The following is a 25,904-nucleotide window of genomic DNA, read 5'->3' on the forward strand; positions in this document are numbered from 1 at the left end:
TTTTGCTTCAGTGTAGTTCTCTAAGGATACTTTTCTTTTTTTATCATCTCAATGATGAATTTTATTTTATTTTTCAATTTTCTGTTTTTAAATAGACCTTCTTAAATGCCTTAACTTTTCTTCATCTTTAAAACACTTTTTTATTTTTTACATTTATTTATTTTTGAGAGACAGACTGAGACAGAGTGCAAGTGGAGGAGGGGCAGAGAGAGAAGGAGACACAGAATCTGAAGCAGGCTCCAGACTCTGAGCAAGCGTTCAGCACAGAGCCTGATGCCTGGCTCGAACCCACGAACCGTGAGATCGTGACCTGAGCCGAAGTCAGACACTTAACTGACTGAGCCACCCAGGGGCCCCTTTCTTCATCTTTTATTGTAAAAACTTTCAATCATGAAGAAAAGGTAAAAGGATAAGACAGGAAGGATATCACCTAAAGTCGCTAATTATTAATTTTTTTTGCCATATCAGCTGTGTGCGTGTGTGTGTGTGTGTGTGTGTGTGTGTGTGTGTGTGTGTGTGTTTCTTGAGCCATTTGGAAGTCAGTTGCAGGTATCATGAAACTTACCCTGGATGTTTTGCTGTGTATCTTGTCAAAATAAGGACATTCTGCTATAGAACGACTCTACTGTATCACATGAGTAAGAGTTCTCTAATATTTGTCTACTACCTAATCTGTATTCACATTCCCCCGTTGTCCCTAAATATCTTCTATGTGTTTTTACCCCCAAATAAGAATACAAATAATGTAGTGATGCATTTTAAAATATGTGTTTCAGGAGGGCTCTTTGGGTTATTTGGTTCAGCATATTTTCAGATATGGAAATATGCTTTATTGTTTGGCTTTTCTGAAGTCTGCTCTTTGTTTCTTCTAGTATCCAGAATGCCTCCATCTTTTGCTTTCTCTTCACTTTCCTTGTGAATTGCTGATTATTTGGGTTTGTAGCTAAAGGACTATAATTTGGTTAAAAAACTATTTTTATGTCCTTACGAGTCGTAACTTCTCAAGCGGAAGATACAAAGGTGGTTAGCTCATTGACTTTCATCCAAGTAGATACAATTTTAAGTTTTGTCAGATAAGTTGGACTGACATCACCCAGGATTCCACCTCTGGGTAGCCTTAAAAAAAAAAAAAAAACGTTTAACAAAATCAGTTTGTCCTTTGACTTTTCTTTGGGCAGCTGAATTCTGCTCACCCCTACTGTGTCCTGCTGCTCGTCAGCCTGGCTGCATGAAGACTAAGGAGGATTCAAGTGACTGTGTGGGGTGACGAGAGCTGGATAACCATTTCTTCTTAAATACAAACCAAGTCTAATGAACGATTTCTTCTTAAATACAAAGCACATCTAATGATGTTGCTCACTATTGGTAACTTTATTTGGGGCCTCAGACTCAATGAAGTTAAGTGTTGCTTGACATATTTTTCAGATGGCTCAGGATTAATGAAAATATATTGCTGTTGAATTATAATAAGCACCAGTAAGAAATATGGATGTGTTGCTTTGTTTTGGTGATTTCATAGTTATTTATGTATTTAGCTGTATGCATGAAGCCCCCATGTTTGTATTTTTCTTTGTCATTGACTTCACAGCAGCTCAGTTGGATTTTAAATATTTATATTTTACATTTTCCCGCACCTGCCCCATGACAGTATACACAGACCATGCAAACAAAGATATATTTAGTGAAGAGACTGTGGAACTCTTTTATTGCTGTCCTGATCTCCATCGGAAATGAAGCTGTTTTTCAAAACACCGTGTGTAGGCATGCTATCTAGCCGTCGGTAATTGTGCAGATTATAATCATGATCTTCTCTTCAACACGTGTATGGCTGTGGTGGTAATAACTGGTGAATCACTGCAGTTTAATTGGAGTGAATGAAGACTAGAAAGCTCAGCAGAAACGTTCTTTAGCAAGGTAGAAACCTAAAAAACAAAAAAGAAAACAGAAAGAGAAAATAAGGTATATCCATGAATTTTAACTTACTACACAGTAGAAAGTGATTTTGATAATAGAATATATATATATATATATATATATATATATATATATATATACGTGTATATATATATATACGTGATTGTATGGTGCTCTTAGCATAAACACGAGCATGTACGTTTGGGGGTTCAGCTAACTTAGCTGCAAAGTGACTTCTGCATCTCTCTCTGTGTGTTTTTTAACTGTCATTCTTCAGTAATCAGAAGGTTCTGTTTCTTAATTTTTTATACCTAAATATCCTGGTAGCTCTCTTTGGAAAGTTTTAAAATTATTTTCGGTGACCATTATGGAAAGCATTGGATAGAATGGAAACATCTCTTTGCATGGCAGGACCCAGTGGTCTAAAACAGTTTCTATCTTAGCCCTAAATTTTAGGAACATACTTATTGCGTGTTTGCTTATTTATTTCAGCACGCTAATTTTTAACTTTCTTGGGTTTTATCTTGAAGAACTCCTTAATGTAGTTCATTCATCCCATAATAAGCTGATATGACAAACTTAAACATGTTGGTGTCAGATCTCCCCTCTTTGGGTTTTCTCTTTATTTTATACCATGTACAGTTAAGTAAGAGTTCTGCCTGTTTTTCCTTTGAGATTTCTTGCCATGCTCAGTTTAACATTCTAGCACGAAATGGACAGATTTGACATTGGACACTTGTGTCTGTCCTCTTCAGTTCATCCTGCATGCTTTTACCAAAGAAGTCTATTTAAAGTATTTCACCTTCTACTGATTAGTAAACTTGGATGTGAAATCTGTCTCTGGAGTTCAAGACTCCTCCCTCGTTATTTTCCACATCATCATTCCCAACTGGGCATTTGGAAGACCATGTTCCCTTTAGGCCAATACCATCACTTCTTTTGAAAAAAAGAAAGTCTGGGTGATTATGGGTGGGGAGACAGAGGTCATGTGTTCAGTGCAGTATTAACTGTATCTTTAGATTAACTAAAGGTTAATATATCTTTTGCCGCCTGTTGTTGAGAGGGCATTTTGTTGGTACAAGAGAGCCAGCAAATAGGGCAGGTTATGGGAGCGAGCTCTGTGGAGCTCTTGATAGCAGGAGTTCAGATCAGATTATAGGAAATCCAGGATGTCACCAAAAGGCACTTCTTGAAGGGAGAGCAACTATATTGAGTAAGAGAAAGGAACAGGACAGGAGGAATTTTTCTTATTCATAGGCAGATTTAAAACTGGGGTGTACTCAGAGCCCATGGCCACCACAAATATTTCAGCGGTCCCAGGGGTCAAGGGGAGATCATCAAGTTGGAAGGGAGTGTGGAGCCAGGGAGAGGAGCATCAGGTACAACCAATCTTGACCTTTGAACAGGGCCACCCTTCCATCTTGGAAATGCAGGAGATGGGCCGTCTGGCACAAGCCGTGTCCCCCTGCCCCTATTCTAGCCGGCCGGGAGTGGGGACCTCAGGACGTCTTGCTTATTTCTGCCTCCCATTCTTGTCTGTTGCTCCTTGGAAGTGGTTACCTCTCTCCTATCCATTTGCTTGAGTGTCACATGTTCTGTAAGGGAAGGAGCACTGACTTAAGGGGGTAAACTGACCTAGGCTTGAGTTTTATCTCCTTGCTGGTTAGCTGGTGATCCTGGTCAACTTACTTCATGATTTAAAACTCCAGTTTCCTTCTTTGATATTGGAAGTATTAACATATTCTCTGCTGGTATAAAGATCAGAAAGTCTGCACCTCAGTTATTGGGCTTAGAAAACTGCTGTTTTTGGCCCCTATAGTCACTGAGAAAAAGAATATTGTGTGTGTATTTATATAATATGAATGGAAGGAAGATTTACAGAAATACTAATTTCTGTTGACAGAGTTCTCTTAATTTTATTTGTCTGCATCCCTGACCCTTCAGTCTCTCTGGTGGTAGGGGGGTTAGCAGTTGTAGATTGCAGAATCACCTGCTTCAAACAGTAGTAGAAACTTCTTTTGTGGACACACAGTATATTCTGATACAAGACAAATGCTGTGCCTTGGGGCCCTATATCTTCTGGAAGGTCATCAGAAGAGAGCAAGCCCCTGAAATGTATCCGTAGCATCCCAAGAGTATCCTGTCATTTTATTTGTATGTCCTGTGCTTGGTGCATATTTGTTGAATTGTTAAATAAAAGATAATTTTGTTTAGACTAAATTATATGCTTTTATTATCACTGTCCTCTGGGAAAATATTGACTAAGTTTATCAGACATTTATGGAAATATGAAATTGTTGATCCAAAAATACTTGTGAAGCTTAAGTACTTTATCATTCAAGTTGCCAGTGCTTAGGAGACCAGTGAGGGCTGAAATTCTGTGATGAAATTTAAAAATCTGTAAATAGAAGTTGAAATAAGATTCTGATGTATTTATTTATTAGGATATTTTTCTGATTACAAAATATGTCATAGTCAATATAAAAAACCTAGGAAGGCATAGAAAAGCAAAGCCAAGAAATAAATACCACCTCTGATTATTAATATTATGATACATTTTCCTTTACTGTGTTTTCTGTGCATTTAGTATGGATTATTTTCTTTCATTGGTTTTCCTCTCGACATTATAGCAATGATTTCATAAAATACTCTTCCTTTTCAAAAATATTTTTTTTAATGTTTTTATTTATTTTTGAAGGAGAGAGACAGAGCATGAGCGGTGGAGGAGCAGAGAGAGAGGGAGACACAGTATTTGAAGCAGGCTCCAGGCTGTAAGCTGTCAGCACAGAGCCTGATGCGGGGCTTGAACTCACAAACCGTGAGATCATGACCTGAGCCAAAGTTGGACGCTTAACCAACTGAGCCACCCAGGAGCCCCAAAATACTCTTCCTTTTAAAATTAAGTTTTAAATTTTAATTCTAGTATAGTTAACATATGGTATTATATTAGTTTCAGGTGTGCAATAGGGTGATTCAGCAACTTTATACATCACCCAGTGCTCATCACGACAGGCGCACTCCTTAATTCCCATCACCTAGTTCACCCATCCCTCACCCCCTTCTGGTGACCATCATTGTGTTCGCTATAGTTAAGAGTCTGTTTCTTGGTTTGTCTCTTTTTTTCCTTTGCTCATGTGTTTTGTTTCTTAAATTCCACATATGAGTGAGATTATGTGGTATTTGTCTTTCTGACTGACTTATGCTCTCGTAAAATATTCTTGAAAAATATTTTAGTAATACTCATCATATAGCTATATCATTATTCATTTACTCATTCTAATATTGGGTATTTATTTACTGTTTTAAATATAGCTGAAATAGATATCTCTTGTTGGCATTTTTATTTCCTAAACTAGTTTCTTAGATACATAATTATCATGTTAAAGTTTAAAATGTGCATATTTTAAATAGTTTTATTACATTTTGCCAGTGTTTCAGAAAGGTTGATTTAGTTTCCTGGCCTGATGTCTTTTACAGTTAACTATGACATTTTTATCTCACTATACATCCTTACCAATGCTGAATGTTATCATAAAAAATAAAGGTCTCGGACTATGATTTATTCATCTAGTCTGTGTTGCAGATATAATCCATATTAATTGGGACACTTGTTGCAACTAAACAAATACTTGAGGTAAAATCTATGTTCTTCTGTATTACTTCTTGATGTGACTGTTTCTAGCACAAGATTTGTACAGGGATCACATTTTACTCATCTTTATGCTGCCCATAGAGATTTATACATAGTAGGCAGTCAATAAATGTGGAAAATAATTATCACATTATACCCACCCAGATGGGTCCACCACTGATTGTGCACATACTTTAAGCAAATATCAACTCTTTTTATTAGAAAGTATCACATGAAGTTCCTGGGTCTCATTCGTGTTTTTGTATGAAGAACCCATTCATTGGTAGGACATATTGGTGTATTTAAAATAAAATTTCGTATCTGCTTCTTCAAAGTCGGTGTTGTATGGTGTGTATATAATTTACCTTGTAAATATATCCGAAGCACCAAGTAATTTAGATTATAAGCCTTGCTTATCTGAAAGATTTGTACTATCAGTGAAAAGATGTTGGAAAATGCTGCTGGTGGTTAGTAAGAATGTAACCAAGACATGAGCTTTAACGGAGATGTGAGATGTATATTAAACCAGTTTCTGAAAATCATTTGCTTTTTGTGTTTTATGGCAGTACCTTGTGGATCTGCATTTAGAATGATAATTCATGCTAATGGCTTTCATATCCCATGAGCTAGCAGAAATCAATTCTAAAATGGCAGAATGAAAGCGTATAGCAAATAAAGTCAATGAGCTGTCAAAGAATTTTTCTTCATCAAACAAATCCCGAAGCACCCTGTGTTACACTGACCTTCTCTCTTTTTTCTTGAATTCCTATGCTGATTTGGTTCCCGATTTCTTTTCGCATAATAGAAAAATTAACAAACATGTTTGGTCAGTGAAACAGAAGGTATTTGAAAATAATACCTTGAAGCAGTGTCTCAATCTTTAGGCAAATGGTGAAGAGGAAATACAGCATTGATTGCTGTTGCTAAGCAACAGCTTTCGCAGCAGATGTGCTTTGGGACCACGGCGGTGTCTGCCAGCCAGCTATGCAGGGTAGAGAGCAGCACAGCATCATGACGTTTCTGAGAACTCAGAATCAGTGCTTTTCATTTCCTCTTCTTTCTTTTTTCCACAGTTTGCTGTGATCAGTATTTGAGAAGCTCAGATCATACTGCCAAATATATAGAGTGAGTAGTTTGGAGCTCTGTGGGGATTTTTAGAAGGCTGTGAATGGATTTGTAGAGCCAACTCTAATGGAATCAGAATTCCTGTTTTGTTTCAGAAATACTATTAACTTTCTCATTCGCGCATTTATCCGTTCATTCATGCTGCTCTTAAAGAGTCTGGTGCGTCTTGTATTGCTGACGTGTGCACCGTAGGTGTGATGGTGGGAAGTGAGAGGAGCCGTGGGAGCCGTGCACGTGTGGTGGAAAGAAGAACCACCTGGGCCTGCCTCCCAGCACCGGAGCTTGCAAGCTTCAGGGCTCCCGAGGATCTCCAGGGCTGCTTGTAAAAGACTGGCGATCTTATTACCAGAGGCCTGGCAGGTAATTTAGTAGGAGTACAGATTTTAAACAAGCTGCCTTGGCGATTGTGATATGGTGGCAGGCAGATGACTCTTGAGAAATGACTGAAGTGGGTGGATTAGTGAAGATTTCTTCACTGTTACACCAGGCAAGATGTCACCTGTCAGTTTTAATTCAGTAATGGGGAAACTATCACTTGTTCAATCTGTGCCTCTTTTAGCTTGATTCTTAAGTCTCTCCATATTAGAACTGCTTTAGACTTCTTGGAGTTGGACTGATTTGGGTTCCTTCCAGAACCTGCTCTGTGGATGTCCCTCAGGAGGATGTTGGAGGGCAGCCCATGTTGCTTGTGACTCACCCAAGAGCCAAAAATGGGAGTAACACGTAAAGTACAAAAGCCCCAGTCCAAACAGTCTGCAAGAAAGATGAAGATTTTCACACCCCCTTTCATTGAAAGCAAAAATACCAAATGACCAAGCAAACACCTGAATCTACTCATTGCCTGTTTTTTCCCTATCCCAAACCTGGTCACATTTCATCCGTCTGTCAGTTATGAATCTGGCCAGTCTTTTAGTAAAGCCTTTGTGCTCATAAATTATTTGTATAAATTCATGAGCGATTTTTGCTCATACAGTCTTTTAATAAGGTAATTCACTTTTTTTCTTTCTCCAGTTGTATATGCTCCAAAGCCCAGTTTTATTCTTTATTAGATCTTGGCCTTATGCCATGTAGTGGTACAGACTAACACATGGTTCTTATTAGTGTATGTAGTTCGTTAACCATTCATCTGTCGAGCTAAATGACTCCTAGATGACTTGTACATTTAAAACTGTTCAAAAGTTATTAAGGTCTGTAATTTATCATCACTAACATTTCTGACCTGTGTTTGGTCCCTCACCAGAGTGATGTTCATTGAGGCATCGACACAATAGGAAGAAAATTAAGTTACACTAAAGGCATTACCAGTATGAGTGGAGAGATTTTAAATGTTGGCAGTAATCAATAGTAGAACTTAATTTATATACTTCATAATGGAGGCATTTTTCATTACATTTATATTTTCCAAATTGCATCCATTTTTAAATTAGTTGCCCTCATTTCAGACCATACTGCACAGCGAAATAATATATTTTCTGGATCTAAACCATCATATATGGTTTGACCTTTAGCTGAATCAAGTAGTAAAGATCAAAATGAATTATGCTTGGGTGGAAAGGGATTTTAATGTTGCTCTGCACTGTGTTTTCCCTCATCCCACATGCTGTTTAATATTATTAATTCAGCTTGAATGATGATAAGCCAAAAACGACTTTAGTTGGTCATGGCCAATGCATTCTTGGACGTTATAGAAATGCCTGTAACACCTGAATGGTTCCACATAAATAGCAATGCATTTTTATTTTGTCCACAAGAGAAAATGCACCATGATTGCCTATGAGCAGCAGAGAACAGGTTTCTAGATGTGTGTTCTTTCCTTGGTGCAAATACGTAAGTCCATTAGTGCTAATACGGCTTGTGTATTTGCATCCAGGAATTCACTATTTAGAATATGACAAGCAATGAATATTTGAGGAGTTATTACAAAAAGCTTTCAAATCAGTTGAAAGGCATAAATGACTTTGAGTCTGGAGAAGTGTAGTAATCCCTTAGAAATGAACTATTTAGAATATTTAACTCTGTTATCAGTGTACTTCAGCGTAATAGTATCCGTGCACATTTTGTGGTTATCTCAGTTCCCTGTCGTGCACCTCACCACATGAAGTCAGCTTGGGACAGTCTTGGCCCTGTTCACGATGCCCTGGCTTCTCAAACTCCCCTGGTTTAATTTGCTGCCGTCGTGACGGTTTTTGGAGGAGCTCTGGTGCAGAAACAGAAAGTACCCTCTGAGAGATCCTGTGCTTTCAATTAGTGTATGAGGCAAGGATAACTATTGTTCTAGAATTCTTTCATCATAGAGACCCAAAACAAAAAGGCGTAATCTTACTTTATAGAATAGGTGCATCCTCGAAATTCCGTGTCACCTGAATTTTTGGATACTGAATTGATTTTCATTTATATTTTCTTTATAAACGCAGAGAGATACTCATCTAGATGAAAAGCCATTACACCAAGATACAGGCAATATTACATTTAAGAATGCCTCAGGTCTCCTCAGACTTTAGAAATCACAGATTTATAGGGAAATCGTAATTTTTCGAATAAAACATGACAGCTTCCAAATAGCTGGGCTTATTTTTACATTTGGCATCTTGATGGAAAAATAGCTCCATAAGCTGTATTGAAGAGTCACCTGGGAAGTCCTGATTGTGTAGCTCTTTGTGAGAGCCATTGTCACAGAGGGATGTGTAGGTTTAACTGGGTTTCAGTGGGAGTGGTTTGAAATGTAGCACTGACTTAGTAGGCACAGGACAGTTACTGATCACTGATCTCAGCAAACTTGAAAATAACATGTTTCTTGTTCTGTAAATTATTCAAGTTCAGTTTTCTGTTTTTAAGAATCTGAGTAACAAGCTCAATTTTTCCCCTAAATGTCCAGGCATAATTAATAGTACTTAAAGCAGAAGTAGGAGCTTGAATAGTGTTAATATGAATGGCGAGAGCTGCATAGATACAAGGAACAGCTTGGTGGTGGCCAGAAGTGGGGGTTGGAGGGTGGTTGAAATGGGTGAAGAGGGTCAGAAAATATAAACTTCAGTCATAAATAAGTCCTGAATATTTAACGTACAGCCTGGTGAACTGTAGGTAATAATATTGTACTGCATATTTGAAAGTTGCTAAGAGAGTAGATCTTAAAAGTCTTCATTATAAGAAAAAATATTTTGTCACCGTGTGTGGTAATGGCTGTTTAATGAGACTTCACTGGGGTGATCACTTTGTAATGTATACAAATGTCAAATTGTTGTTCTGCTCCTGAAACCAACATAATGTTATATGTCATTTATACTTCAGTTTAAAAAAGAAAAGGTGAGAGCTGCATTCTCATACTGGGCACTCAGTTTAAAAATAGTGTGATTTTCTCCTTGATTATCGAAGTAATGAATTACCCGTTTTACAAAATAGGGAAAATCTAGAAAAATGTTAAGAAACGTTATCCATGTTTTAACCTGTAGATGTAACTGTGGTTTTTCTACTTAAACAGTGTTTTTTCTTTTTGTTTTCACACGGTTGGTATTACTTAATGTATAAAATTTTATATGCCACCTTTTTATTTAAAGACTTTGTAGCATTTCGTTAAAATATGTGTAAATATGATTTTTAATCACAGAAGAAATCTAACTGGAAATTCTCACTAAAATCAATACAGTTTTCTGTTGTTTAGATTACATCTAGTTTTTCACTAATATAAATACCATTGAGGTTTTTGAGCTTCCTGTCCATTATTTAATGTATGTTCTAACATCTCCTTATTCATGAATAGATTTCCTTAAGGCCCCCTCCTCTTGATAACTTGTTTGTTTAGTATATTTGCCTTGCTTTAAAAAAAAAAAAAAACTTTATAATGAAACCTTTAAGTGTACGAATTTAATTATAAGCACAGTGTTGGCTGCAATCTATAAGTTCCTTTTTGTTATTTTGTAAGAAATACGTTATTATAAAGATGCTTTTTGAGTTTTCAGGCAGATGGCATTTTGTATTTATTAAAGTTCAGTAGTTTCTAGCGTTTGGAATGTTTTCAATATATTTATGCTGTTTTGTTTCACAGATGAACAGTCGTTCAGACTCTTTCATGGACATTTTTTTCATAAGTGAAATACTGTTTGGTGGATACGGAGTTGGTGTGGTTCATAACCCAACCCTGTAGATGAAATCTTCCACAACTGTATTTTGTGGATCAAATGCTGTGTCTTACAGTCTTCCGTTCCAGTGTGTTTTTGTTCTTCCTCATTTCTCACAGCTTTTGATTTTCATGTTTTGGTGTTCTATTCCGGAAAGATGAAAGGTTCGTGGATGTTTAATTATAGGATCAGTATCCATGCAAATTGACCTAAGGTCTTGGTTTTTGCTCAGATTTTATGTTACCTAATTTTAATTTGTTAACTCTGCTTTTGTTCTCATTATGTTTTACATATCTTTGCCTTCTCTCTAATTTTTAATCTTTCTGTTCCATTTTGTTTCTTGACTCTATTTTAAGTTCTTTGCCCGGGTTAAAGAGAGTTTAAATAATTTACATTTATTAAAAGATTTTTTTTAAGTGTTTATTTTTGAGAGAGAGAGACAGAGCATGAGTTGGGGAGGGGCAGAGAGAGAGGAAGACAGAGAATCTGAAGCAGGCTCCGGGTTCTGAGCTGTCAGCACAGATCCTGACATGGGGCTCGAACCCATGAACTATGAGATCATGACCTGAGCCAAAATCGCACTTAACCAACTAAGCCACTCAGGCACCCCTGGTTTACATTTATTTTAGCAACTGATAGGTGTTTCGTGTATTCTGCATTCAATGCTTCCTTGCTGTATATTGTATCGTGAACTTTGTTTTGTTTGCTCTTATGCTCTTATGTGTTTGGAACTTAAATTTAATTTCAAAATCTACAAACTAAGCTTATTTTTCAGTATATTAAAAAAAAAAACAATATATTTAGACTCTAATGTTCTCCCCCCCCCCCAGTTTCTAAAATGTAGTCTTCTAGAACTGTATCATTAGTGAATTTCAATATTTTGTTATGTTTTTCTTTTTCAAGAGTTGTTTTTTACTTTTACCATGTTTATAATCATATCCAGACTTGACTATTTAACTGTCATTTTGATCATCAATGCTATAATACTTTAAATCCCCAATTTTCCTGGTTCCTGATTTCTTTTCATCCGTAGTACGCAGGAGAATAGTAGCAACAACAACATACAACATTTATTAAGTATTTACAAAGTGCCACTATAGGCCCTTAAATGTGAGCTAACTCACGTTTAATCTTCTCTGTGTCATTTTGAGGTAGAGTCCATTAATTAGTCCACTGGGCAGATGAAGAAATGGAGGCACCGAGAGCTGAAATAATTTGTCCATGCAGAGCCAGGACTCCGGATATGTTCAGGTCTCCATCCAGAGTCCCTGCTCTGAAACTTTCGCTCCTACTGGCTCCCCTCCGTTGCCTGGGAAAAAACACACTCACACATATTAAGAAACTTAGGGTAGGTGTTAGATTTTTTTGAGTCTTTTCCTGTGTCACAATTTTTTTTTCTTCAAGAGTAAAGTAAAACAATCCCTGCCATGCCATGTGGTTTTACTGTTGCAGAGGGAAAGTCTAAGGCCAGCCTGGTGTTTATTTCTTCAGGGGCAACCTGTCCTTTCCTCCCTGCCCCAACCCTGCCCGTATGTTGTTAGAACTTTCTTCTTTAACCTTAAAATTCAAACATTTTGCTAAGGGTTGTCCAGGTGTGAGTCATTTTGAATTATTTTTGCCTAAAGTTCTGAAAACCCCTTTGATACCAAATTTAAATATTTCTTTACGTCAGAAAAAAGTTTTTGAATTATATCTTTGCTTATAACTCCCATTCATGTTGGTGCCTCTTTGAAACACCCATTATTCTTTGGTTGGATTTCTTCTCCTTGACCCCTTAGCCATTATCTTTTCCCTAGCATTTAGATCTGCCTCTTTCCTCTAAAGCAGAGGTCAAAAAACTTTTTCTGTAAAGAGCCAGATAGTTAATATTTTATGCTTTGTAGAATGAGGCAAAATCGAGGATATTATGTAGCTATTTATATAACAAGAGAAAGCAAATTTCTATAAATTTTTTATTGATGCAATTTAAGATATAATTGAGTAGTGTTTTGTTTTGTTTTGGTAATACTGATCTAATGAGCAGAATATAATTCTTTTGGGGAGAGATAACTTTTTGCTTAATTGGGGTTCAAAGTTCCTTATCATTAATTGATTACAAATGTTCATTTGTAAAAACCATCCTTAGCTCACAGGACATAGCAAAACAGACGACGGGCCGGATTTGGGTTTCAGGCTGTAGTTTGCCGACCTCTGTTCTAATGACTTGAAGAATTTCTCCGATTTGTCTTCTACCTTTCAGGATTGATTTTCTGTATTGTCTTTTTTGCTTTTTATTGCTTTGGATCTGAGTTTTAAACTTCCATTTATTCTTTTAAAATTATAGCCGTTTTCCTTTAAAACTCAACCTATTGACTTTTCATATCATATTCATCCCTGGCTTTTGTTCATTTTGGACCCGTGTTTTTTTAGATTTCATTGGGAATACAAAGCAGAAGTCTCCTTAAAATAGTCATGTTTTAAGTCTTTTTCAGATGATGCCCTGAGTGCCTGCAGGGGAGTGTGCACCTTGTCCTGAAACTTGTGATTTTCATAGGCTCATGTGAAGTCCTCTTTGTAGCCCTGTTCCCGTGAAGACAGATTTAAGCAGTCTGTCAACAATTAAACAGATACGTGGCTTCCCTTTCATCCCCTCACCCATTACCTTCCTTCCCGTATTTTAAGCCAAGAGTGTGTGGTTCCACCTCACTTCCCACTCCTGTCTCCAACCCTTTCTCCTGGTGTGACTTTGTCAAAATTAAGCCGATTCTTTCCTGTCACTTCTCGTTGTTTAAAATTTTGAGAATGCAAATCTACTTCTGTATTGCCAGAGGTAGTCTGCACATCCTATTTAACTAGACCAGTTAATGTAAACCAGTAACCCCCACAGTGGACTGCTTCCCGCTCTGTGGTCTCCAGGCCTTGTCTCTCTTATTAATGGGGCTCCTGTGAAAACTCGAGATTGAATAGTACACGTAGTTAAGAAGTGCATGTGAACCCGAAAAGGCAAATCTCACAAGTTTTCTTAAGCAAACCCAACCCCTACCAGGTACATGTGATGTATTTGTCTTTCTTTTGCTTAGAAATGAATAATGTGTTTCATGTCCCAGAGTTACAAATTTGTAGGCATTAGAATGTATGTTTTTTCTTTCTTTTAAAACTTTTTATAGTCTTCAACGATTCTTTGGATGCACTTTCAGCTTTTGCTCTTCATATAAGTGTTCTTGATAAATGGTACCATAAATGGCCCTTTCCGGTGGGTCACATTCCTAGGATATGATTTGTTTTCCTGTCAGCTTTAGTTAGTAGCACCCAATTCCTTGTCCTTTTCCACTCTGTACTGTGAATTTTAGATGGAAATAAGAGGATACATCTTGAAGCTCTGAGAGATCTTGAGATTTACAAAACAAGACTAAGATGTGGAAGAAGAGACAGTGTAAATAAAGAGAAAGAGAAGCATACATGCAGATAACAGGTAATGAGAATCTGACGGTGGTGAAGAGTACAGCTGGCCCGGTTTTATGACGGTTTGGCTTGGGATTTTTTGGCATTACGATGGTGCGAAAGTGATACACATTCTATTAGAAACCATACTTGGAATTTTGAATTTGGATCTTTTCCTGGACTAGCGATATAGGCCTTTGGATGCTCTCTTGTAACGCTGGGCAGGGGCCGTGAGCCGCAGCTCTCGTCAGCCACGCGATCATGATGGTAGACAACCAACACACAACAACCATTCGATACTCCTAGAAGCATTCCTGTTTTGCTTTCGTTACAGTATTCTTATAAAATGGGCTCTGTGTGCTGTTTTATTTTGCCCGTCTGTACTATAGGCTCACAGAAGTGTTGCGAGCACGTTAACTGTAGGCTAGGCTAAGTAAGATATGTTGTTTGGTAGTTCGGTGCCCTGAATGCATTTCTGACTTCCAAAATGTTCAATGTGTGCTGGGATTATTGGAGTGTAACCATATCATAAACTGGGGAAAGTCTGTAATTTAAAAGAGAGAAGTACATGTATGAGTAACTTATACCCAGGATTTGGATTTTGTGATGTTTCAGGTAAAACATTTATTCATATAACCTGGGTAAGGCAAACAATTCAAATGTAATTTTATTTCCAGTATCCATCATTGGTACAGGAGTGGGCCCTCATTGTGTTCATTTTAGGAGACTTGAAGTCCTAACGATACCTGCCCACAGGCTGTGCTGCTGTTGGATGGTGGTGCATGCCAGTAATGCCCAGGAATGGAATGTTTGGGAAATTCAGTTTTGTTTCTTTAGACAGCTTCTGAGTCTGATAGCACTTTTGGCAAATCACTATTTCTGAAAAATTAATATGGATTCAATTACTATAAATTTGACTTTTTATACTTAAGTCAGCTGAAATGATATAGTTCTAAAACTGCATTAAAATGTAATATATTTGTTCTAAAATAGCTAAGGTTTTAAGGTACTCCCAGTCTTCCTGAGTTTTATTAAAGGATTAAATAAAAACTACTCTCTTTACCACTATATGATTAGTTACGTATTGGTCAGAATGACAGATTTACGTGCCTGAGAAGATGCTGAGTCAAGGGCTGTGTTCAGGCAGTGTCCAAATCACCTTTATGTACTACAGTGGATAAAAATCTAGAATAAAGTTGGTTATTGATTTGGATTTGCATTTGTAGCAAGAGATAAACATTACTTGAATTTCTTTTTTCGAAGCATACAGATTCTGTGCAGAGTTTTTCTCCCTTGGTTTTGTGTGGCTTTTTGAACCACTGGAACTTTCTGAATGATGCTAACTCAATTTATTTTGTGAATGGGACATTCAGCATACCCAAATATCTGTTTAATTTATTTAGCTAGTTCATTTACCCACAGAATTCAGGTGATCTTTTTCTTAAAAGATATTCCAGAGCTCTTTTTAATTTCTTCTTACAAGAAAAATTCATGTTGGTTTATGGAAGAATATTGATTTCAGTGTAGATTTTCTCCACTGTTCTGATGTTTAGTTATGTACCCTCTGGACTGTTTTTATTTTTTAATGTATGATAGTTGTTTTAATAGTAGTTTGGGTCAACAATAGTTTATTGATTTCTTTGAGAGTATCTAAGCATTTGAGGATACATAATTCAGATTTCCAGGAAGGCCCAACATAAAAATTTTGAAAGGGGATAAATAAAATTAGGTGTGTTTTTTTTTCCTATTTTATAACATTTTTTTTCTTTTCATTTAAGTTTTAAATCATTTCTAGTTTTTTAATAAAATATATTTTTACAGAGTTCTATTTTATTACTTTCACATGTAGTTGAAATTATCCTAAGAATAGTTAAAGAATATTATTTCGTGTAAAATTTTCATAGAAAAGTAGAAATCCTACCATGAATGTGACACCAGAGATGAATGAGGACCATTTTCCAAGTGTGATATGAAAACCATAGCTGAAATAGTAGTTCTAATATGTGGGAGCCATGGTTTTCCTTTTGAAATGAAAGTGAAGATAAGATGTTAGGTATGTCAACCTAAATAAAGAGGTAAACCAAGGAAAGCTCCAAATTGTCAAAAGGATGAGTCTGTTCAGGAATAGGATAAGAGTTACAATTCAGGACACGCACACCACGGCAGACTACAGGCAGGTGCACTGAGGGTTTGGGTCTGCGGGGTTCATGGGCAGGGAATGTAAGGAGGAGACAGTCCTGTTGGAATCCATCAAATTCAAAAACAAATGAGAGTCAATTCTGAAAATTCCCTTGGAGACAAAACCGGTCACAAACAACAGCTCAATGCAGCTTACTTGGTGAGGCGAGCCCGCCCTGGTCATGTCTCGTTCATGCCTCTGGACACCATAAGTAAAACTTGTGAAGGTCAGTAGGAGGCAGCCTGTCACCAACTCACTGTCACTTAAGAAAATTCTGCTATTTTCCGTTTTCTGTAAATAGGACATTTAAGGGAAATTAGTCTCCCAGTCCTTAAGTTTTTGTTTTCCAGAGGACACATGCCTGAGACTTTCCCTCTTATGCCCACCGTTCCATTTTAGGTTGAAATTCTTTCACAGGTAAACTCATTGTATCATTACATTGAATATTTTCCCAACATTATTTGTAGGTTTTAATTTAACATTATGATTCCCATTTTACAGTTGAAGAAGCTGAGGTGTGGAAAAGCTCAGTATTGGCCTCACAGTGGTGGAGCGAGGGCTATTTTCATCCATTTTTGTCTGATTCCTGTTACATGGGAGTGGAAAACCAGCAGAGTTGTGTGAGGATGTAGTCTTTTGTTCACACCCCCCTTTTCCGGCAGAGACGTGTGCTGCGGCTGGGTGTGGGCTGGATGTCTGCTCACGTCGCCACCCCCATTGAAGTACAACAGCCTCTTCAGTGTAGTTCATAGACCCCACCCTCCTGGAGTACTTAGACTGTTACAAACACACAGGCAGGTGAGGGGGCTAGTAACTCCAAGCTAGTGCAGAGTGGGCTCAAAGATCCCCACAGAACAGCAACCTGACATCTCAGGAATGGAGTCTGTCTTTCAGGCTAATATAGTGGGTAGTTCTGGCCAGATAGATTTCCCCTCCAAATAAAATGATGTTTAAAAATGAAAAGCCAGTGGGGACTTGAGCTGTAGCTATTTCACTGGAGTGCGGGGAAAGGACTTGGTGCAAAGAAACCTGATTTCAGAAACGTTGGAAATGAAGGACAGGTAGGAAATGAGGAAAGTAAGAGATTATAGGGGCAAAAAAATGGAAAAAATTGGGAGAACAGGCCTATCTCATTTGCCTCCTGCCCCCCAGAGTTGTTTTCTTATTTTTGTCACCAACATATAAAACTTGGGAAATTTCACACAATTCAATTTCTAGGTTCTCTCGAAAGTCAGAAGAACAGGGTACACTGGGCTCTGTCGCTGGGGCACAGGGGGCAAGAGCACCCAGCTCTAAGGGTCCCAGACACATCAGGTTCAGCCACTAGCAGCTGACAAAATCCAGTAAGTGGAGGTGAAACAGAAAAGGAATTTATTTCAGTGAGTCCAACACCAGGAGGACAGTCAACTAGGGCCTCAAAGACGGTCTCCAAAGTACTGAAATACTTCCATGTTTATTTAAGGAAAATGTGGGACAAAGGTCAGTGGGTCCACACGGTGGGTGGTGAATGTCCGGTCGATCATTGTCTTGGGATCAGTCACTGGGGTCTGGGGTCTTGCTGGCTCAGGGCCTGAGGGGGTACTGAAGGTTCCCACCAGGGGATGCTTTGCCTGCTTCAGGGCATTTTGCCTGAGTTAAGGGGTAAACTGGAAAGAACTTAATCAGCTGGAAGGATTGAGGTCAGAATGGAGGTGGTTGATGTCCTCCTTCCTGTTTTCACACGTGAGTAAAGTTAGGATGGCAGTGGGCCCACGGCTTCCCCCTGTGGATGGGACTGGCCTCTCCGGTCCTCCACCTGGCCGCCCACCCCTGATCTGCTCTCCTAATTTGAGTTGGAGACTCCTAGTTCAGGCTGTTTTCATATCTTACAGTGAAGGACAGCAGCTGGGTGGACTAGGGGAAGATAAGGCCTAGGGAGGCTTGTTGGTGTTTTAAATATGAAAAGGATTTGAGAATGGTGTTTCCAGAGGGACCCAGAGGAGGGGGGGCTATTTGAGAATGGTGTTTCCAGAGGGACCCAGAGGAGGGGGGCTTTGTCATGGGTACCTTGTGTTCTTCCAAAATTCTTATGTTGAAGTCTCAATCTCCATTTACCTCAGAATGTAAATGTGTTTGGAGATAAGGTCTTTAAAGAAGTGATTGAGTTAAAAGGAGGCCTTTAGGGTGGAATGCTAATCCAGTGTCCTTATGAAAGAGGGACAGACATTAGAGATGTGCACACTCACAGGGAGGGCCGTGTAAGGAAGTGACAAAAGACATTAGTGTCCAAGCCAAGCAGAAAGGCCTCAGCGGAAACCAATCCTACCCACACCATGATCTCAGCCTTTCAGACCCAGAAGGGAGAGAAAATATGTTCTGTTGTCGAAGCCACCCAGTTCGGGGTTCTTTGTTATGGCCACCCAGGCTGATTAATACAGGGGAGTCTTGACAAGGAGGAGGACAGGGTAATTGAGGCAGCAGAGACCATTGGCTCCATGAGGGCAGGGAACTCTGTTGTCTAGAAAAGTCCCCAGCATCTTGTGTCTGTCTGTTTCAAGGTTCAGTGAATGCTTGTTGAACCAGCCCCATGGGATTCACTCTGGAAAAGGGCAGGAAATTGAGGGTGTTATTAGTTTCTAGCCTCTCTTTTCATTGTGAAGAGGTTGAGGAGAGATTGGACCAGATTTGTCACCATATTGTGTGTCAATAGCCACAGAAAGTTTACATTTATATGTAAGCAAATTTTTGTATTTATATTATACAGAGAGAGTGGAAGAGGATTTGAACTCTATTTTGTTAGATGAGGGCAGTAAGTCCTTGTTTAAGAGCTGTTGTTTTTAAGGAAGGTTTGCATTTCTGAGACTGTGTGGATTTAAGGATTCGCGTCTGGATGGTTTGATTGAAGAGACATGAGGGGTTGCAGGAATTGGGGAAGGGGACATCTGTGGAGGAGCCTCTGAGAAAAAGGGAGGAGTTGATGTGGTTCTGGTCGAACTCTTGGGGGCAGCTTGGAGGCCCAGCCTGGGGTCCCCTGACTGAGCTGAAGGAAGAACCCAGCACTAAGATACTAGAGGGCTTCATAGGCCAGTTGGGGAAGTCAGCTATGAAAAATGAAAAATTGCCTAAGTGTAAATGAGAAAGAATAGAGTTTTTAAAATTTATAACAAAACATGGATTCATAAGGCAGTGTTTCAGGGATGCATGTAGTATATAAAAGGAATTATATGGGTATAAGTCATTGGTATTTTAAATTAAATACTTCAAATCATAAAAACACATAGAAAAAGAAAATAAAAATCACCCCTAAGTTCGTCATCTATAAGTAAGAACCATTATTATTTTGAAGTATGTATTTCCAGAGTTCTTCCTATGTATATATTAGTATAAATCAGTTAAGAACAGTTTTTAATAACTCCGGAGGACTTGAAGGTGAGTGATGGGAGCCAGATCTCTGTGCTTGGGCCGACATTTCTTGCCTTGCAGTGTGACATAGTCAGGGTAGCTGATATTGTCATAAACAGGCTCCATGTCTGGGACTCGTCTGAACATCGTCGTCGTCATTTTGCTGATATCTCCTCCTTTACCAAGGTCAGCAGGCCATAACAGCTGGTACCACCACATTCCCGATGGCCTAATTAAATATTTCACATAAAATGCATATACCATCTGCTTAGGTTACTAGTGACCCAAATAATACGGTGAATTGCATGTTTGTGCTTCAGCTGCTCTAGAGATGAAGCCACATTTTCTACATGTGGAAAAATGCTAGGCTTGCACTGGTTTAAAAAATGCTCCTGCTCCAGCCCCCTGCTAGTAGGGCTGACCATTCGCCATTAGGGATTAGTGATTTTTGCTTAATGTGTCCTTGTTCTCACGTGCTATCCCTTGTTACCAGTACCAGATATGTGTCCTGACAGAGCTAGTGAGTGGGCATACTGAGCGTAGAGAGACGAGCAATTTTGTTAACCTGTTTTAGAATTGTATTTGTCACCTTGGTATCTGCATATTCTGTCATTAGCCGTGGAAACTGCAGGTTTATGTATAAGCGAATAATATTTCAAAAAAATTTTTTTGAATTTATTTTTATTTTTTTTGAGAAAGAGAGTGAGCGAGTGGGAGAGGAGCAGAGAGGGAGAGGGAGAGAGAGAATCCCAAGCAGGCTCCGTGCTCATTGCAGAGCCTGACATGGGGCTCGATGTCACCTCTGAGATCATGATCTGAACTGAATCAAGAGTCACACGCTTCACCAATTGGGCCACCCAGGCTCCCCTAAGCAAATCACATTTTTACTGAATGAAAGGGATTCTGTATATATTCTGTGAAAAAACTCGGATAACATGAGGGCAAGAAGTCCTTATCTTCAGGCACCACTGATTACAAGGAAAAGTTCCTATTTCTGAGACTGTGCCTGGATTTAACGTCTCGCATCTTGACACTCTGATAAGAACCTTCTGTTTCTGTGGAGAGGTAGAAGAGAATGGGAGGCCTGGGTCTGATTCCCTGTGACTTTAGCTGAGTAACTGAAACTCCATGAACTTCACTTTCAACTCAAGTGAAACGAGGCTGTAATAGGCACCTCCCGGGATTGTGTGGAAAAGAGGATCAGGTCTATGAAAAGCAAAATGCCTGTTACAGTCCCTGGGGGTTGGTTTGTTATTCCCACGCCCTGCTCCTTCCCCGTCAGGACGCGCATGTGAGTTCACGCCTGCCTGGCAACCACACTGCTCTCTTCTAGAAATAGCACCCTACGTCTGCTTTGGAGACTCTTCTGTCTCGGGATAGAAGCGTGGATAGATGTCATTCGAAATCCCCTGGTGAACGTGCAACCCAAGCTGGCCCGTCAGATGTGTTCTTCTGAATCTGGTACTTTCTGCCATTCAGAGCCCTGCAGCTGCTCTGGTCCCTGACAGTAAATGCTTTTTTCTTTTTTTCAAAACTTAAATTAACTGGGTTGGTTCTATTGCTCATATCCACGGTCCCCTGACTGAGTGGGAATAATTTCACACACAGATCCGTTCATCTGTTTACTGATTACCTTCCTATTACGCATCCAGTGCTCGGTGCAGAGGTGATGCAGGGGTGCGTTCAGAGCGGAGAGGTGGGTCTCCTGCCCCCTCCTTGCGGTGCTCACGGAGCTCCCATCTGGGCTTGGGTGGGGGTGGTGCTCTCTCCGCACAGCTGCTCACACGGAGTGCAGCTTAGGGCCAAATCCCAAATTAAGTGTGGTGTTAGGCCTAGTGACAGTTCATCCAACTCTGAAAAAAGTTAATTAAGATGTTTTATGTTAAAGAAACCAAACCCTGTAATGCCCATTGGTTAATCATAGTCTTTTTAAAGAAACACCGCTTCTCTCAGCCTTTTTATTTATTTCTCTTAATTTTGTCTTTTTTGTTCTTCAGCCCGGTCAAGAAAGTGCCTTGTACTTTTATATCAAGACGTAGATGAAACTAGAAAATTCTGAGCTTTTGTGGAAAATTGTGATCTTTGATTACTCACACTGGTCGTTAATTTCTCTCTGTTACGTTGCCATTACAGCATTCAAAGCTGTAGACTAGGACCTACTGATTTAGAAGCGCCTGAGGCATTGTTGACCAAGATGAGGAGCCTTTAATGACTGACTTAGTTGGTAAACGTCACTGCAGTTGCCGCTTGAAGATTCATTTGTGAAGCCTTCGTTGGTAGGGAAGTTGTAAGTCTTATAACATGTAAACTCTTTCTTTTTTCAACAAATAACACTATAAACCCTGGCCAGTTTTTATTAAAAGTATCTTCTGATATTTTCATCAAATCCATTTTTTGAATGATTTTTTTTACCTGTTGAAAGAATAGGATTACATCGGCCTCCTTTGAATAACAGAAGTAAACAGGAACTGTTCATATCACGAAAAGTTAAAATCAGAGCTGCGCATTGCTCAGAGGCATTAACCACATCTGGGCACATCTGTTCTTGGGAAGGAGAGCCTGCCTGCCTGTGTATGGGGACCAGGTTGCCAAAGGCCCCTTCTCACTGTTATTCAGTGCAGCACAGTGGCCTGGTCATTACTCCAGGGGCTGCTGTGTGACAGGAAAGTCATGCTGTTTCGGACTTATTTGTCATCTTTTCTCTTGCTGGGAAAGCAGATGTGCTGAATGTAACTGAAGGCTTGGGCCCGTGTTAGCAGTATACTGTGTACAGGCAGGCACGTCACTAGTAAAAATTGATGTGGGCAGTGGAGCTGGATCCAAATCCAGACAATTTGATCAGTCTACACTCTTTACCACAATTATTATGTCAAACAGACAACATTTTTTTAAAGTTTATTTATTTATTTGGAGAGAGGGGATGAAGGGGAGGGGCAAAAAGAGGGAGAAAGAGAGAATCACAAGCAGGCTCCATGCTGTCAGTGTGGAACCCAATGCAGGGCTCGAACCCCTGAAACTTGAGATCATGACCTGAGCCAAAATCAAGAGTTGGGCGCTTAACCAACTGAGCCACCCAGGCGCACCCAAACAAATAGCTTTAAAACAAACCAAAATATGTAATATGATTCAGTGTTGGAAAGATTGTGTAAAATATTTTTTGGGGAGCAGGAGAGAGAGAGAGAGAGAGAGAGAGAGAGAGAGAGAGAGAATGAGAATGAAAGAGAGAAAGGGAATGAATCCTAGGCAGGCTTCATGCTCAGCGCAGAGCACAACTTGGGTTTCGATTTCAGGGTCACAAGATCATGACCTGAGCCAAATTCAAGAGTCAGATGCTTAATTGACTGAGGCACTGAGGAGCCCCTGTATATATTTTTATACTAAATTTTTAATTTTAGAAAGGTTTAGATTTACAGCAGAAATGTGATGATAATATAGTTCCTTCATAATACCTGGGGCACAGTTTTTCCCTATTATGAAAACTTTAGTGTGATACATTTGTCATAATCAGTGACTCACTTATCAGTGTTGATACATTGATATTAATGGGAGTCTGTACTCCATTCAGATTTCCTTACTTTATACCTAATGTCTGCTTTATTATTTTATTTTTTAAGTGTATTTATTTATCTATTTATTTATTTATTTTGAGAGAGAGAGGGGGGGGGGGCGGGGTAGAGAGATAGAGAGAGAATCCCAAGCAGGCTCTGCACTGTCAGCACAGAGCCCAACTTGGGGCTCAGCCTCATGAACTGTGAGATCATGACATGAGCCCAAACCAAGAGTCAGACGCTTAACCGACTGAGCCGTCCCCCACCCCAGGCGCCCCTCCCCCCCATTCTTTTTTCCACCTAATGTCCTGTCCCTCACAGGACACTACCTTACTCGTAGTCATCATATTGCCTTAGGCTGTTCTGTGACTTTGTTTTTGATGATCTTGACAGTTTTGAGGAGTACTGTACTGGTCAGGTATTTTATAGAATGTCCCTTAAGTGGAAAAAAGGAACTAATACTTGTCTGAAGTTGTCTCATGATTAGAGTGGAGATTTGGGTTTTGGAGAGGAAGACCACAGAGGTAAGGTGCCATTTTCATCACATTATGGCAAGGGTGTGCTTTGTCACGTGACTTCTTGTTGGTGTTGACCTTGGTCACCTGCTCAGGTGTGTTTGTGTAGTTTCTCCTTCCCCCTTCCTCATGGTCCCCTTTGGATGGAAGTGGCTCTATACAGCCCACACTTAAAGAGTGGGGAGAATAGTCCTCCTTCTTGAAGGAGGAGTATTTACATAAATTATTTGCAATTCTTCTGCACAGGAGATTGGTCTCCTCTCTTTTAGTCATTTAATTATATCAGTATGGTCTCATGGATGTTTATTTTACATTCTGAGTTGTACTCCAACACCTCTTTGTTTATGTTGTTGCCAAGCTGTTCTAGCTTTGGCTGTTGGGAGCTCTTTCAGGTGGCTCCTGTGTGCCTGTGACACATCTCTGTCTTTGTGGAGTTTGTTTGTGTTTAGCATGTCCTTCCATTCTGTCACTAAAGAATACTCCAGGCTTGCCTTGTGTGTTTCCTGCTCTGATCCTAGAATCATCCATTCCTGCAGGAGCCTGGTTTCTTTCATTAGAGAGTGGTGCTGGAAACCAGGAGCTGAACGCTGTCCTGGTTGCTGCTGGGGGGTCTTTGCTAACAGACCTTCTATAAAAGCTTTAACTCTCATTCTCAAAGCCTCCTGAGTTTCTGTCCTTAATTTGTTTTTCCCTGGATAAAAAATGTTTTATTGTAGTTACGATCAAGAATTGCCAACAGTAGGATATAAGGGAGATCTGGCTGTGACACCTGCCACCCTGTTGGTTAGCAGGATTGATTTGGCTGTTCTGGCTGCTTGGGCTACATGGGTGTCCCCTGCTTCCCTCCCTGTTCCAGTGTGCCCCTCCCAAAGCTGTGTGCTCTGTTGAAGAGAACAACCTTCCCCAAATAGAGAAGGACCATTCTTTTTTTTTATGTTTGTTTATTTTGGGGAGAGAGAGAGAGAGAGAGAGAGAGACAGAGCGCGAGTGGGGGAGGGGCAGAGAGAGAGGGAGACAGAATCTGAAGCAGGCTCCAGGCTCCAGGCCCCAGGCTCTGAGCTGTCAGCACAGAGCCCAATGTGGAGCTCAAACTCACGAGCTGTGCGATCATGACCTGAGCCGAAGTTGAGTGCTTAACCGACTGAGCCACCCAGGCACCCCGAGAAGAACCATTCGTTGGTCAAGGTTGTATGAGTAGCTGTGCTCCCCTGGGAGACCCTCCCAGAAATTTAACAAGAGTACATACTTTGTAAGAACTTCTCTTAGAAGTGCATAATTGTCTCCATAAATTTGCCTTTATCCTTTTTCAGGGTAATTTTTAGTAAGTTTTACACAAAGCAGTGATTCCCTGGATGGTGACTCTGAAGAGTGCCATTTGTGTTTTTCTTTTACAGTGGATTTTCCGTTCATCTAATTCATATTAGAGTTAGAAATGCAAACAGGTCGGCAATTGAGGTTTGCACTTGGAAGCTGGATATTTATTATTCTTAGTTACACGATGGAAAAAAAAAAAAAAAAAAGACAAACTTCCTTATCTGTACCCAGGAGTGATTTTCAGAATTGTTGATGTTGCTCCGTCAGAGCAGGATAGCCAGAACACCAGGAGATCATGTCAGGTGCATTCTGGACAAACAGCACTCCGTCCAGGCCTACAGAACTGCCAAAGATATGCGAACTCTTGGCTTATAAGTGGTGGGAAGTAAATGTCTTTTAAAGTATTTGTGGTATTTCTAAAAGGGAAGCTTTTTTAAAATACAGAAGTGACAATAAGATTGGGGCCCCTGGGTGGCTCAGTCAGTTGAGCATCAGACTCTTCATCTCAGCTTAGGCCATGATCTCACAGTTTGTGGGTTCGAGCCCCTCGTTGGGCTCTGTGCTGAGGGTGTAGCCTGCTTGGATCCTCTCTCTCTGTCTGTGTCTCTGTCTCTCTCTGTCTCTTTGCTACCTTTTAAGACAGTGTTGTCCTTGGTAAGGTGACATATTACTCTAAAAAACCTTCATTTTTTAAAGATAAAAAAGTGGCCTGTTAGCACAGGCACCACCACAGCTGAGGTCGACAAGGTCTCTGAATGCTTT

The 25,904-nt window shown here is 39.6% G+C and overlaps 1 protein-coding gene and 1 long non-coding RNA gene across 6 annotated transcripts in view; one reads left to right on the top strand and one right to left on the bottom strand.

Moving 5' to 3' along the window:
- The window catches only part of SMYD3 (SET and MYND domain containing 3), a 701,652-nt gene that overhangs the window by 279,038 nt on the left and 396,710 nt on the right, over positions 1–25,904 (top strand). The window lies entirely within an intron of this gene.
- LOC131496290 (uncharacterized) lies at positions 1,597–8,941 on the bottom strand. Of its 3 annotated transcripts, none has more exons than XR_009254409.1 (2): positions 8,763–8,941; positions 1,597–1,922 (listed from the first exon to the last, which is right to left on the bottom strand). It is a non-coding gene; the product is annotated as an uncharacterized LOC131496290 (long non-coding RNA). The 3 variants fall into 3 exon arrangements; XR_009254410.1 differs by lacking the exon at positions 8,763–8,941 and adding an exon at positions 6,405–8,562; XR_009254411.1 differs by lacking the exon at positions 8,763–8,941 and adding an exon at positions 6,289–8,562.

The sequence above is a fragment of the Neofelis nebulosa genome, chromosome 15, assembly GCF_028018385.1.
Source record: "Neofelis nebulosa isolate mNeoNeb1 chromosome 15, mNeoNeb1.pri, whole genome shotgun sequence".
NCBI lineage: Eukaryota > Metazoa > Chordata > Mammalia > Carnivora > Felidae > Neofelis > Neofelis nebulosa.